The following is a 17,073-nucleotide window of genomic DNA, read 5'->3' as shown; positions in this document are numbered from 1 at the left end:
GTTAAGCAAAGGAGGGGGACATTTAGGACAGGTCTTAAACAATATTTTTCAAACGCAATATTTCTGTATGATGTTGATACAGCACATTCCTGAGCTCAAATAATGTCCAGAATTATCTAAAAATTGCCAAAAATTAGCCAAATTATGATTAAAATTTATTTTTATTTTTATTTTGTATCAAAATGTTAACCCAATCAACCCCTCACCAGGGCTTCTGATTATTAGGAATCACTTATTCATTTTTGCAACAGTTGGGGACAAAACCATATGTAAGATTTCTGCATAATTTAAGCCTAAGCTCCTATTCTGTGTTAGGAGAGATTTGTCGTAACTTGATAAATAATTGTTCACTTTTGTAGAAAACATTTAATTCATACAAAGTAGTTTAATAGGTCTATAATAAGGAGATACTTAAAACTGCTACATACCTGTCTTTTACAACTATTTTAGTTTCTTATTAACGAAAAACATGTCAAAAAAGACGTATTGTTTGCAATGCATTTAATGCTATGCACTAACATTTTAAATGTAGTGGAACTGCAATCTGTCAAAGCAGGGGTAACTATGCCATGCAGTTATAAATGTTAGAGAGCTTCACATTTGTATTGGTTGCAGGTACACCCACTTTTATTTATTATGTTCTTAAGCAGCACGAAGGGTGCCACAGGTGGAGCAGGATCTGCTTTCCCTTCCGGAGCACCTGAGATCGCCCTTAATTTTTGGTTGGATTCGTGTTGCTTATTCTTTAGTCTGCTATTGTGTGTCATGTGTATTATTGTTTGTTTGTTTGTCTTTTTAATTCGTAGCCGTGGCGTTGTCAGTTTATTTTCGATTTATGAGTTTGGACGTCCTTCTGGTATCTTTCGTCCCTCTTTTATTAAATCGAACTTTGCATTTTAAACTCAGGAATGACGATTTAAATCTAATTATTCAAGCTTTAGTGTTCTATGTTAGGTTTTATTGTTTGTTTGATGTCGTTTTTTAATTCTTTTACCATGACGTAGTCAGTCCGCCTTCGATTTATGAGTTCAAGTATCGGTTTGGTATTGTCTGCTTTTCTTTAAGTTTGTTAATTATATAATATTTACATGAGACTTCTCAAGTAATTAAAGAAATAACCAAAATACTTTGGTTCTTAGTAGAGGAATTCATGTGTATTCACATCTTTGGCGAATAACTTTTAAAAACAAGACCTAACATTTCCATCAGTATTTCTTGTCAAATACAAATTAAGATAATATGAACACATTTATCTTAAACTTTTCAAATTTAATATGTTCACGTTTGAAAGGTAAACATTTTTGACAATGTCTCAATGTTGTTTTTTTTTATTGTTACGCATACCATATCAATATTCTTTAATTTGGACAACGATGTTTCTACTATGGTTTACAAATATTACTTTTAAAGAACTATCGCCATCCTAATGAACAAACTTTTAGTAAATTGTATTTAAATCACAACGTCCTTTCATATAATAATCAAACATTATGGGGATCTTATTAAGAATCAACTCATTATTAGACACATCTATTTTACCGTTTATTCAACATGTTCAATGTCTTTGCAAATCCAAACTCATTTACTTTAATGCACTATCTATATTTAGCAATAAGTAATTAAGGGAACAAGACCAAACAACATTTTTGCAATTTTAAAAGCAAAACATTTATGATTCTTCAATCCTTTCAAAACAACGTTATATTTCTATTGAGAAACGGATATTATGATAGTGTATAAAAAGTGAAGGATTTTATTTGATCGATATGTTTGTTACTTTTTCATGTTTGATTTCAAGCTGCAAGACAATGACTTTTTTAGACAAAGGGTACGTATAATATTCAAAGATGGTTCATTCCTGACTAAGTGTTCTTGGTTATACACACACTAGTTTTTTTTGTAATTATCAACTTGTTATTGTTTTTTTTTCTATCTCTTTTGGCTATGATGTTTTAAATCGTGATTTGATTTTTTTCATTTAACTGGCTCAATCGTGTGTTTTTTCTTTAAAAAAAAGGAGAAACTTGTAGGCAGGTGTTATCAAATTAATGTATGTTTAAAATCGAGAATTAAAACATAAATTGTTTCATGAACCAACAATCCGACCAAAAAGCAGAACATAGCCAAAAGCCATCAAGTATGCTTCCTTAGCGTCTTTGCTTAAGGTTTTAACGTTCTTGGTAAAATAAAATCTGAGACGATAAATTTTAAAATTGATATTATATTTTATTGGCAAACAGAATGTTAACGTCTGTTAATTGTTTTCTTCTTAAAAAAATCAATTGTTTAATAATAACTTCGTGGACATATAAATTGTGTTTATTTACAGAAAATTCAAAATGACAACAGCATCTTTACGTTTCACTTAAATAAAAATTCAACCAAATAGTAATATAAAAAAGGGACGAAAGTTCCAGAGGGAGAGCCAACTCATAGATAGAAAATAAACTTATATAATTAGTTATCAAAGTTACCAGGATTATAACTTAGTACGCCATACGCGCGTTTCGTCTACATAAGACTCATCAGTGACGCTCATATCAAAATATTTATAAAGCCAAACAAGAACGAAGTTGAAGAGCATTGAGAATCCAAAATTCCAAAAAATTGTACAATTTAGAAAGACTTTATACCTCATAGTGTACTTTAAAGGTCAATTATTTTATAATGAAGCAAAAGACCACGCATATATGCTTTCTGTTTATTACTAATAATTTTCATAGTATACTCGTATTTGTAAACGTTGCAGGATTAATCTATTTTGTGTTGTTGTTTAATTTAATGTTTACGCAAAGATATTTGTTGATTCGATGATATAAGGTACATGGTTAAAGAATATGAACAAATTTTGATTAGGACTTTCCGTTTTGAATTTTCTTTGGAGTTGTTTGTTATTTTACTTTTGGAACACGTTTATGACTTATTGAGCATATTTGAAGCATGAAACATTGACCATACTGTACTTGAGGATAATGTCGTCCAGTGAGGTCGTCCTACCAATTTAGTTGATGTATACAAATCTGAAAGATGAGTGACATACTTTTCTACAATCATGGTATTGAAAGAAAATGAGATATACACTATATTGAATAATACCATTGATTCAGCAACAGTTCTTACACCCTTCAAAACAGCATATAATATAAGGGTCGTCAAGGAATACAATGAATGAAATTGCATGACTTTGATTAAGCTAGAACAGTTGATTTTTTCTAAATTAATTGCCCATCCGAAAAAAAAAATGTCCTTGAAGTCAATCTAAACCAACCAGATTGTCAACTTATTAACATAAAAAGCACATTACACTTTGTATGTTACTTAAAAAAGATTGCACATACTCTGCATTTCAATATCAATTCTTAAGCATCCAGCCAATGATGACATATACTAATGATAAGTCAATGGTTTATTCTATGTTTAAATTAGAATGGCCTTATTGTAGATCGAGTGTGCATTTCAAAATTTAAAACATGTTTTTTTCATTTACCGAAATAACGATAATTGTACATCATCAACGGTTTACTTTTATAGGTTGCTATCATATCAAAACGTCATAATGTACAATTTTGCCAAGTTAATCAGATTGAAGCAATCATTCCTTTTCAGCGACTTTCATATGATTTCAATAAGATATTGTGAAGTCGCCTAATTTATTTCATCACAGAAATTGTAATAACTTGGAATTATTTATGTATGTAGGTTATTATCCGCTACGTTGGATTACAACAATTTGACGAATAGACAAATCGTGTTTATAAGTGGGTCATCAGGTTCATATGCTTACGTTTATATAGAAATTATATACGCACGTTGACAAGTAACGAGATCACGTGCATATTAATAATTGTTTGAAATAAATGAAAGGTATGAATAGTAAAGGGTTAAGGACAATTCAGCATTTGTTTGCGCCACAGGGACAAGCCCGTGACTGAAATGTAGATAGTGTTGGAGAAAACAAAAGAAAGAAAGGAACAGTGCATATATATATATCAACCAGCTGACAATGGTTCTATCAGGATTTCGAGACAAAACATTGCCGCCAATATGCGGGTAGTCCAATGTTTTCTACCTGAATTAGGCTCTGTCTTTCAATCATCACTTCAAGGCTACATACGGCCGTCAATTTCTGGCTCAAATAGAAGTAGTATGGTAATTTTACATTAGGCGTTTGGATAGTTAAACTAGTTTTCAGACTAATAAAGTTTCCAAATTGACACTTACAGTTATCAATACGAATCAGTCAGTGGGCACAAGTTGTTAGTGTCTTAACTCACTTATGTCTTGTTTAAATGGTATGAGGTTTCACAGTCGTCCTACAACCCCATCATCTCCCCCAGTTTTGTTCTTTTCTAGATTGAGAAATTTTTACTGCGTGTGAATTCGTCTGGCAGGGATGCATGTTTCAGCTCTAATCATAGAAAAGAGATAGATACTCATGGATCGAGAACAACTGACAATGCCAACGCTAATAACGGAAAAGACACACCGACAAATAAAACTACAAAAATACAACACCGAAATCGAAATACTTAGCAACATTAACCCCACTAACCACTGGGGTGATCTCTTATATAAGAGAGGCTTTATCTCACCAGAACGTTCATTTCGCTTGAATCTCTCGTAACTATATTTTTTTGATTCAGGAGATTTCTACAAAATCAAACACTGTAAACGTAGACAACCTGACTACACTCAATTATAAAAAAATGTTGGGAAATCGGTCATTGTCCCGATGTTCTCACACAGAATTAAACATTTGAAAAACAACTTATAAATAACAAATATTTACAACACAAGTACATGCTTAAAATCCATTCATAATCTTAAACAAACCAAGTGCTAATGAAGGATAAAAGCTTTTTCAATGGTAAACCTGTGTCTTTACTGAACTGTACGTAGTACATGTTAAAGGAAACGTTTTCACAAATATATATATCTTTCATAAGCAAGATTATTTCATGAAGGGGCGCCATTGCAATGTATTTAAATATTTTTTATCGCCTCTTCATATTTTTTTTCACGATTGACATTTGCATGGAACTATATATATTTTTTGAGGTGTTAGTATCTTTTATATTTCAATTTCTATTTATATAATTGTTAAGTTATAACAAACGAACTGTTTTCCCTGTATGCACGAATTGACTTTGCCAGATTCAATAGAAACTTTTAGAAAGAGATTTATAACTTTGCATTCGATATGGTATTTCAATTGTTTTTGTCTGAATGTCACTATTCAGTTGTATAGCCCAGTTGTTAGCACTTTGGTGTTGACACGAATTTCAATTATATGGTCATTTAATAAAAAGTAAAATCACAAAAATACTGAACTCAGATTACTGTTTACTGTTACAAAACTTTGAATTTTTCGAAAAAAAGGATTTTCTTATCACAGGAGTGGATTACCTTAGCCGTATTTGGCTCAACTTTTTGGAAATTTGGGTCCTCAATGCGATTCAACTTTGTACTTGTTTGGCTTTAAAAACATTTTTGATCTGTTCGTCACTCATGAGTCCTTTGACGACTAAACGCATGTCTGGCGTATTACAATTCAATCTGGGTTCCTTTGATAACTAAAATGTAGACGAAACCAGAATCTTGAATAAAAGGTCAAAACCTGTCGTCTTTGTAGATATTTTACCAATTTTGATATAACTTATAATGAGACGCAGTAATAAATTATATGCTTGTGAAATCGTTTTTAGAAAAAAGTCTTTTCCAAAACTGTACTTTACAAAATGCTTTATAACAAATGTTTTCAAATTGTAAGTCCTAACCACTCCAAGCCATCAATTTGATTATCAAACATTAAGTAACTTGATGTTAAAACGGCATTCCGAAAAGGAAACGTGACAACAAATACCGTTGTTTCTTTTACAAAGTCTTATTTTTATAGAAGATGTAGAAAACATGAAGTTTTGATAAATATTCTTTTTTTCTATTGAATTGATCTTATAATATAGTGGATTAACTGACAATTCAGAACTTTTGAATTAATACATGTGTGGCAAGGATTAATTAGAATTCAAAGGTTACAGGCTTATATTTCTATACACCAGACTCGCGTTTTGTCTACATAAGACTCATGATGATGCTCAGATCAAAATAGTTAGAATGCAAATCAAGTATAATGTTGAGAGCACTGAAAACCAAAAATTTACCTCTCTAGCGATCATATAATAAATGTTGATTGATATGTCAGGTATTTATGTTGGCTTTTGATTTTTTTTAGTAAAGTACATATCATATAGACTAGACCATTGGTTTCCCTGTTTGAATGGATTTACACTAGTAATTGTCTATGTTCCTTTATAGCGTGCTGTTCGATGCGATCAAAAGGTCCGTGTTGAAGATTGTACTTTTTTAAATTGTGACTTGGATGGACAGTGGTCTCATTTGCACTTATCTTTTTATGTCTATTGTAAAGCGTTCAAACAGACTCATATAAATAAGCACACATATCAAACAAAAAAGGAACTACTAAACAATAAAATCCCCCCAAAATACAAATATATATATGTATGGTAACTATCATATGTATCCGTTAAACATTGAGACATACACTGGAAAACTGTCATTTCAGAAGTAATTCATTCATTAAGACATCTTCCGCTAATGTCAAAGTGGGATAAATTTGATATGATTCGTAAAAATGTGAAATAACTGTGTTTTCGATTTTTTTCTTAGATCTTGAAAAATCATACCGATACAACCCCAAATGCAGTCAAGCACAGTCTGCAAGCTTCAATGGTACGTGTTGCAAATTTAAAGAAAACAACTAAGCCAAAATCCATGGTATTACGTAGATAATTGATAATTTGTTCAACTAACGTAAAATTGTATTCATATTTAATAAGATAAATGCTTTTTGTGATAATACGATTAAAATCAGGTAGCAGTTTATGAGAAAATAAGGAGTGTGAACGTTCGGAGACGTGGAAGTATGTCAAAAAGGGACTAAGAAAACGAGGATTTCTCTCTCATAGCTTCACGCTATACCAATATAAAATAGAAGATGTGATTTGATTACCTATAAGACAACTCCCAACAATAGACCAAAATGACACAATTAATTAACCTCAAGAATTCCTTTTCAGTTAGCAGTTATTCTCCAAGGAATAACTGAAATAGTTACGTAGAGGTGTATGTAAAAACTATTTGTCTAGCTTATTAGCTGTAAAACAAAGGAATTTGATTGTATCAGTTATATAAACAGGGAAATGGCAATATATATGCATTGAAAATCGAATGATTTTAAGAGGAAAAAAGTCACATATCGTGTCGATTTCTTTTATTTATTTATAATAGTTGTGATGGATGCAAGTGCATGCCCTTGAACCTTTTACACTTACTACTGGGTATACATTTACAAACAAATAATTGCCTATGGACATTCATTTCCTTTACTAATGCAAACTCGCTTTTTCAGAGTTAAAACAAGGCTTCTCTAGAAATGCATTGTAAATAGTAAGAAAATACGACGGATCATGTCTAGCCAATGAAAATGGGACAAATAAGTACCAGCATGGGTCAACATGGTTGGTTCTCTTTTGATATATGTGTTACCAGTTTTTCGCTTAATAATGTAAGTTTATTAGCATTCATACTTAAACTCAGGTTGTGCTTCCATGATAATAAAATCTCATTAGGCTCTTCAACCTCTTAATTATTTTCCATGAAGAACAGCTAAATATTTTTCAAAAGCATTTACAAAACGCAGACAATTTGTTTATGTAAATAATTGAACTACATGACTCTACTATGCAATGAGTTTTATATGTATATTTTTAAGTGATTTATAGGTCCATTGGGTCGGGTGTACAAACACTGTATTGACATAAATTAATATTATATTGTAAATATAGACAATGACACTAAATTAAACAAATTATTCTTCGTATTCGTCTTATACTACCTGCTTCATTTACTCAATAAAATGAGCTTTTCAATTCTACACAAAAAAAATCGAAATTTGGCCTTTGAACTCGATGTTTTATGTACCTAAATTGATTTTAAATGAGTTTTATGAAAGACAGACGACAAATAAAAAAAATTTAAAAAATTTAAAAAAAGATGACAACGCCATGTCTAAAAAAATGAGACAAACACCAGTTAATATAATCCGAGGAACAAAACAAAATTGGCCATCTCAGGTGCCCTGTAAGGGTAGGCAGATCATGTTCAACATATGGCATCCGTCTATTTTATTTTAGTCATGGAGTTCTTCAACTGTTTCGTGTATCCTTTATTTAAAAAAAAATGGTTTTGAGCGTTTCTGGTGAGATCAAATCCGAACAAACGTTTTGAACGCATGCAATTTATAAAGTGTTGTTTCCAAAGATATAGGAAGATGTGCTGTATGTCGTTTATATATAGCGGAACTTTTAACGTTTAAACGTTGACACTTAGCATTATGTTGGTACATAAAGTTTATGATACGAGTAAACACGTTTTTATGTATGACGATCTGGAAATAATTTTACAACCATAGTAAATAAATAAAAGGAGATTATTTTTACTTTGATATCAGTGGATTATGGGTTTGTAATTTATAAATGATCGAGTTGAAGTCAAAATTTGTATATGTTAATTCCTATGTCATTGTTCAAGGTTATGAATGTTAAGCTGTTCATATTGTATGGGTGCATTTGTATTGTTGGAAGTGGCTGGTGATCCGCAACATCTATGTTTTAGTTAACGTGATTTTCTTATGTGATTTTACAATCCTATTTTCCCACCTAAATATGTATATTTTATTTTTAAATGAGAAAAGAGCTAAACTGTATGGGAATACAGTTTTTTGTATACAAGAACTACTAAAAAAACCATAACAATATTAACAAATATGCATAATTAGTTTGTTTTCATGCTTTAAATTATTTCACTATATTAGTGACTTTTGTATATAAGTAATAATTGTTTACTGCACAACATCAAACAAGTTGTTATAAGTATTCGATTATGGCACAGATGGTCCACTTTGAAATAGTAATGGGTTTTTAAAAAGGTGAATGACACGAACTTTTTTTTCTGGGTGTGGTTGAAACGTTTGTTATAGACTGAGTTATTGCTAAGTTTTTTCTCTTCACAAACTTTAAGCTTCTATTGTTAGAATCCGGTTACAAACGAGAGCATTAAACTCTTATATGTTGTTTTTTCATCTTTTACAGAGTGCAGACTCGTCATACGATACAAATGTAGAAAGGTTGGATACAGAATAAAACAAAATTGTTTGGTCTTAGATTGGAATTCAAATTTAAAACATTCTAGTTTGGCGGACACAGTGTTTAGTTGAATACATTGTAGCAAGCAATAATGACTAAATAAGACGGGCATAAGATAAAAGGATCATTCAAACTCAATAATCGAAAATGAACTGACAACGCCATTGCCAAAAACGAAAAAAAACCCCACCACCAGACAAATAATAGTACACAAGACATAACATACAAAACAGAAACAGAAACAACAAGAAAACCAACAAAAACTGTAAATTGTTCAAAGTTGCGACGAAAGGGTAAACAGGTCCTGTCTCACATGTGGCACCCGTCGCGTTGCTCCTGAAATAAAAGAGAGAACACAAGAATGCTTGAAATTAAAGTCAGGAAATCATAAAAACTAACAGACGAAAAATGGCACACACATTGTTCAACTTAAGTGACTACGTCAAGACTTTTTTTTTACCCTAAGGGCAATATCTCAATATAAGTACCTTTGACGAAAAATTAAGGCAACAGTAGTTTATCGATATTCAAATCTCGTAGATTGATTGTTAAACAGGCAAGACCGGGAATCGTGCGAACAAATAGTACACTGTGCGTCGATGAATAAAATAATTACAGAGAAACAATAGATATGACTAATCTTTTACAAAAGAGGTGGATAAACAAACTCGAGTAGATGACAAACTGGAATCGCCATGACAAAGTTCATAAAAACCAAACAAAAAGACGAATATTAGTATACACAACAGAACATAGTGAACTACAGGTGGAACAACAAAAGCCCCACCAGGTACTGCGGGTGATATTATGTGAATTGGAAGGGTAAACAGAATCTGACTCTCATGTGTTTTTGTCTTGAAACCTACATTAAAGCGCCACTACAGGCAGCAAACCAACAAAAGCGTTTGACGCACCCATTTAAAAAAGTGCTATTTCTGTTAATTGTACCCTAATGTTTCAAACAGAATCGGAAATTATTGTCAGCATTGAATACTCACATTTGAAGCTTTGAATTAAGAAAAACTTGCATTTACCTACCATGCACCAGGCTGTCACTCCGTTGACATATTTATTACTTTTTAAAAGTCATAAATAGCATTAATTGTAGTATTTTTTGTATATATAGAACACACATTAAGTTTATTTATCTACAAATAAATGCAAATCGCTGCAAATATAAACAATATAAATCAAGCTCATATAAGTTCACAAAAGTGATTTGTAAGGATAATGTAGCCCCAAATTTGTTTGCAATTGTACTCTTGTATCCACACTAACCTGGGAAATGTTAACAGTAAGGAGGAAACTATGTTCTGTAGTGTTAGGTTTTATAAATTTGAAAAGTCTTTTTCCTTTACTCAGCAGTTTCAGAAATACGTGAATTGAGCTTATACACAGTAAATATAAGCTAAACTTAGTTTTGAAATTTGTTAAAACCAGCGGGGATTTGCTTTTTAGTATAGACAGTTGTCGATTGTTAAAACTCACATGTTGGCAGCTCATAGAATTGTACAAAAGTTGGATACTGTATGTTATATATGAGCAATATCAACTAAGCAATTCTAAGACATATCTTATTACATACATACTGCTGATTGAACCTCTATATAGCGTCCTAATATTAACTTATTGGTACAATTGTATTGAACATAACCGCCATTTTGTACCTGAAAGTTTTTGTTCTTAGAGATTTATAGCTGAAAATTGTTTATATTTTCTTCATCTTTATTTTTAGCCATAATGTTGTCTGTTAGTTTTAGTCTGTATATCTCTGTTTTATATGTATACCTGTACTAAAATAACTTTTCTTTTAAACTATAACAGCGAAATACTTACTGATCACTTTTTTGAAATTTAGTAAATATTGTGTAAACTAAGTTGATCATTTGGCATTTATGTTAGAAATATACTGACTTATTAGAACATAGCAAAATATTTGATTTAGTTTAAATTCGTTTTATTAATGTGACATTTAGCGTTTGCTTTGAGAGCAAACACTTTATATCGACAAATATTTCACTGATTACCAATTTGGGAATTTGGTATGTTGTTTCGAATACAGTTGAAACAAAATTGATCATTGAATAGTTAAAAAAATACCCATATATACAGATAAAAAAGACCGATTTCATTCAAATTTGTTTCATCAGTGTCAGTTTGTTTGAGATATGTCTTCTGTAAGAGTACACGTTCAATGATACTAGCATAATAAAAGTGTTCATGTTCTCATTTCAACTGAGTGTGAGAACCTTCACATCACATATTCAAGGTCTCATGACCGATGTTACTTAATACATGCCGTAGACACTCGTTGGATTAGTTTGCGCGAACTATCATTTAAATAAATTATAAATAAGAAGATTTATGATGAATACCAATAAGGTTTTATAGTAAATATACCATGCCCATTTTACATTGATGAGGTTAATGTGGTGAAATTGCTTATTAATGTCAGAAAGTATAAAACACTTAAATATTTGATTGTTGGACATGATATCAGCTTGAATATTTGTAGGAATTCACAGCTTTACTAGTAGACAAAACTCATAAATAATGTAGTATTTTACATTCATGACTAACCAGTATCAGTCTATATGTTTCAATATATCATAATATAAAAAGTTGATAATTATTTTCACATCATGTTCATTCAAAAAACAAAAGTACCATTCGAATCGTCTTCTCCAACCAAATTATTACACATTACACATTTTAAGATTTGAGGAACATATGCACATGTGATTACGGATTATAAGAAAAATAGTTCTGACACATTCAAATCATGATATATATTTCTCGATATTGTCATCAATGGATCTATTTCAAAAAGGAATCTATGACCAATGTCATAATTTCAACGTTCTTCGGGTTTTTTTTGCCTAACTTTCTTTTATCAGCATTAATCTAATGGTTTAATCATTAAATGGCGTTGATAAACATCACCAAAATTCATTTGGTTCACCTGTACACACGAAATCTACGAAAACTGAGAAACATAATGAAATCACAGTATATCACAGCTGAGAAGTGACAAACATTCAATGTCGCTTCATATGATGGGGAAAAAACCAAGTCGGATTCATCTATATATTTCCAATTAGAATAAAACCTTGATTTCGGTATGATTAGTAAATTATAAAAAAAATAGTACTAATTTAATCAAGGTTGAATTAATAAAACTGAAAAAACTGACTTATTAATAGTTAAAGGTAAAACGACTTGACTCATCTTTTGCGACTCCTAAATCACCCGTCAGTCATACTATTCTATAACGAAAAACGACAATACTATGCCAATAAATCAAAAATGACGAAAGAACTAATCTACAAACACGACATAGTAAACATAGGTCTGCACAACATGTGCCCCACCGTAAACCAATATACAACTAGAATGCAAAATCTTTGCAAAACAAAATAAAAATTACCTTATAATTATAACTTGCTATAAACGATCCCTACACTTTTGTATAATTCAGATTTGTTTGAATTTCTGTTGTTAAGCTCTATCATAAATTTTTTGAAATGTCATTGTTTTAATCTAGATGTATACATGTTTTGCAAACAACCTTGCTAGAAAAGAACAAAAAGGCTTGTAGTTGTGTATTAATTTTTTAGATTTACTCTAAAACAGACAATACTAGTGCTTGATCATATCAAGTTAAATGTTAAAGATTAAATACAAATGCTCGCTTCATATACATGATATACTTGACCCAGTTTCTTGATCATTAGTTGTTTTATTTTAATGACATTTACTGCAGTTTCACGCAGGTAACATTAAAGCAATACAAACATATATTAGTAACTGTAAATTCGAAACCTTTGTGATAATTTAAGTTTTAATGTTTCGATGTTTTAAAACATACAGGTATTAAATAAAGTTATATTGTGTGAGTATTGCGTTATTCATTATATATTACAATGATTAAGAGACCACCACACTGTGCACTGCATCAATATCTTTGGCACATAGTATACAACTCACACAACGCTTGTATTGAATATCCTTCGAATTAGCGCATTAATACATCGATACTTTCTAATATTCTTTGTATAATTCCAATCAGTACGTACGTTAACTGACCAATAGGTTGTCACTATCAATTATTTTTTTCATGGTTTGTCTACATTCATTTGACTAACTCGGGTCAGCATCTTAATTTGCCTGGCGGTCGACACTTACATTCAGGTTAAATAAGTGCAACTTTTGCTAATTTGTATACTGTTCAAAATGCAAAATTCGTATGCATATTTGTAAAACAGGAAATAACGTCACAAATACGGACATGACGACCATAGTCAAACGTCGATATTGTAACAACATTCGATAAAAAGCAAGTCAGATGATTTCTTGATTTGCTCTGTTTTAGAGTATCAACCAATTGACTAACACTTCTTTTTTTCGTATAAATTAAAGCGCATCTTTCAATAACAATGTCACTAAACCATAATTCATTACACTGTTCCTTTATATATAATGTCTGCGTTGTAGTATAGACTCCGACACAGAAGCCGACAATATATGATACATTAATGTAAAACATCTTTGATACGGATATTCATAACACGATTTATTTCTTTACTTCTGGATGGAAGGTTTGATATTATTCGATTAACCTTTTCAAGGTATTATAATGTTACTTTTCAAATTCAGTTCACTCAATTACACCCCTGTAAATATTATATTTGTGTCCTCACTTTCAACAAGCGATTGGTTATGTTACAAAGAAACTCATCATAGATGACAGGATTGAAATTTGTGTGCCAGACGTTCGATTGGCGTACTCTAGACTCATCAGTGGCGCTCGAACAAAAAAACGATAAAAAGGACAAATTAGGTATGTCAATATGGACGTCCAATTAACTTGCTTTCTTCCGGATTTCATATTGGAATGTCAAAACAAATTTGAATATATATTTGCCGATTTTTGCAAATTTGGCATTTTTATTCATTATTAGAAAATTGCAATAATTGATGAAGGCACTAATTTCTGATTTCCAGTATAAAGAAGACATCTGTTTGCCGTTCACCGAAATGTTTGTCAACATATCGGAAGCAAATCACAGAGAAACAGTTCCATCACATACCAAACGATATTTCTTATCCCTCTACTTTAAAAAAAAGTAGCATACTGAAGACTAACACCGCTAATCCTCTTTAATTTGCATATAAAATGTTCAAAGGTAGTTGCAATTAACCACTTGTCTTTACTCTATTTCTGTATTTTATCTGCTTTATACTAAAACATAAATACAGAAAGCAACAGTCTGTACTCTATTTCTGTAAGACGTCTTTGATACGGATATTCATAACATGATTTATTACTTTACTTATGGATGGAAGGTTTAATATTATTTGATTAACCTTTTCAAAGTATTATCATGTTATCTTTCAAATTCAGTTCACTCCATTACACCCCTGTAAATATAATATTGATGTAAACAATTTCAACGAGCGATTGCTAATGTTATAAATAAAATCATCATAGATTCTAAGATAGGAATATTTTGACGCTAGACGCACATTTGGTTAACTACATACTCATCGGTGACGCTGGTAAATAGAAAGGCAAAATACAAATTGAAATTGACGAACATTGACAACGTTTTATCATGGCTTGTTTAATACGTGACAGTACCGAACATAACTTATAACTCTATTTGTACTATTCCCCACAAGGGGATAATATTTTCATAATAAACATGTGGTTATTTTGATCTCTTTTCTTCATAGGTCAAATTTAATTACAACGTCAAATAAACTTGCTTTCCTCTAGATTCCTTACAGCGACGTAAAGACAAAATTTGTGTGTAAATTGTCTGAAATTTTATTAATTAATTTCGCATTGCTGTCCATTCTCAGAAAAAATATCGCAATAATTACTGAATATACTGTATAAAAACACATCTTTTTGTTGATCATGTAAGAGTTTGTCGAAATATCGTAAACGAATCATTAAAAAACATCTTTTATCACCGAATATCGTGCAATATGTTGTTTCTAAACTCTCGACAGTTAAGTTTCAATATTAAAAAATGTCTGCGATGTAGTATAGATTCAGATACAGACGCCAACAAGCTATGATACATTTATCTTTAATATATATGATACGGACATGCATAACACGATTTATTCTTTACTTATGGATGAAGGTTTAATGTTATTCGATCAACCTTTTCAAGATACTTTCATGTTACTGTTCACAATCAGTTCACTCCATTACACCCCTGTAAATATTATATCCATGTTAACAATTTCAACGAGCTATTTCTAGTGTTACAAATACAATCATCATAGAAACTCAGATTTGACTGTTTACGCTAGACGCACGTTTGGTTGACTAGGGACTCATCGGTGACGGTCGAATAAAAAAAGGCAAAATCAAGATTGAAGTTGATGAACATTGACAAAAATATTTCATGGGTTGTTTAAAAAGTTACAGTATCGAACATAACTTATAAAACTTTTCGTACTTTTCCCCACCAGGGGATAAAATTTTCATAATCAACATGTGGTTATTTTGATATCTTTTCTTCATTGGTCAAATGTAATAACAACGTCAAATAAACTTGCTTTCTTCTGAATTTTTTATTTTTGCATTGTTATCTATTCTAAAAAAATATCGCAATAATTTCTGAATATACTGTTATTAAACTTTTTGTTGATCAGGTAAGAGTATGTCGGAATATCGTAAACAAATCAATAGGAAACATCTTCAATTAACGGACATCGGGATATATGATATTGTTTAACTCTCGACAGTTACGTTTTCAATATTAAAACATTTATGTGTTATACTCTATCTAGACTCAGATACAGACTTCAACATGCTATGTTACATTTATGTAAAACCTTTACGATACGGATAATCATAACACGATTTATTACTTTACTTATGGATGGAAGGTTTAATATTATTCGATCAACCTTTTCAAGCTATTATCATGTTATCTTTCAAATTCAGTTCACTCTATTACACCCCTGAAAATACAATATTCATGTTAACAATTTCAACGAGCGATTGCTAATGTTATAAATAAAATCATCATAGATTCTAAGATCGGAATCTTTAGACGCTAGACGCACATTTGGTTAACTACATACTCATCTGGTATATAAAAAGGCAAACTAAAGATTGAAATTGTCGAACATTGACAACGTTTTTCATGGCTTGTTTAATACGTGACAGTACCGAACATAACTTATAACTCTATTCGTACTATTACCCACCAGGGGATAATATTTTCAAAATAAGCATGTGGTTATTTTGATCTCTTTTCTTCCTAGGTCAAATTTAGTAACAACGTCAAATAAACTTGCTTTCCTCTAGATTTCTTACAGTGACGTAAAGACAAAATTTGTGTGTAAATTGTCTGAAATTTTAATAATTCATTTCGCATTGCTGTCCATTCTTAGAAAAAATATCGCAATAATTACTGAATATACTGTATAAAAACACATTTTTTTGTTGATCATGTAAGAGTGTGTCGAAATATTATAAACGAATCATTAAAAAACATTTTCCATCACTGAATATCGTGCAATATGTTGTTTCTAAACTCTCGACAGTTAAGTTTCAATATTAAAAAATGTCTGCGTTGTAGTATAGATTCAAATACAGACGCCAACAAGCTATGATACATTTATCTTTAACATCTATGATACGGATATGCATAACAGGATTTATTCTTTACTTATGGATGAACGGTTTGATGTTATTCGATTAACCTTTTCAAGGTATTATCATGTTACTGTTCAAAATCAGTTCACTCCATTACACCCCTGTAAATAATTTATTTATATTTTCCTCTGAGTTCAGTACTACAACCAAGTCGATGTCAAGTTT

Source organism: Mytilus trossulus, chromosome 5 (genome assembly GCF_036588685.1).
Source record: "Mytilus trossulus isolate FHL-02 chromosome 5, PNRI_Mtr1.1.1.hap1, whole genome shotgun sequence".
Classification (NCBI taxonomy): Eukaryota; Metazoa; Mollusca; class Bivalvia; order Mytilida; family Mytilidae; genus Mytilus; species Mytilus trossulus.
Note: the sequence above shows the minus strand (reverse complement) of the source record.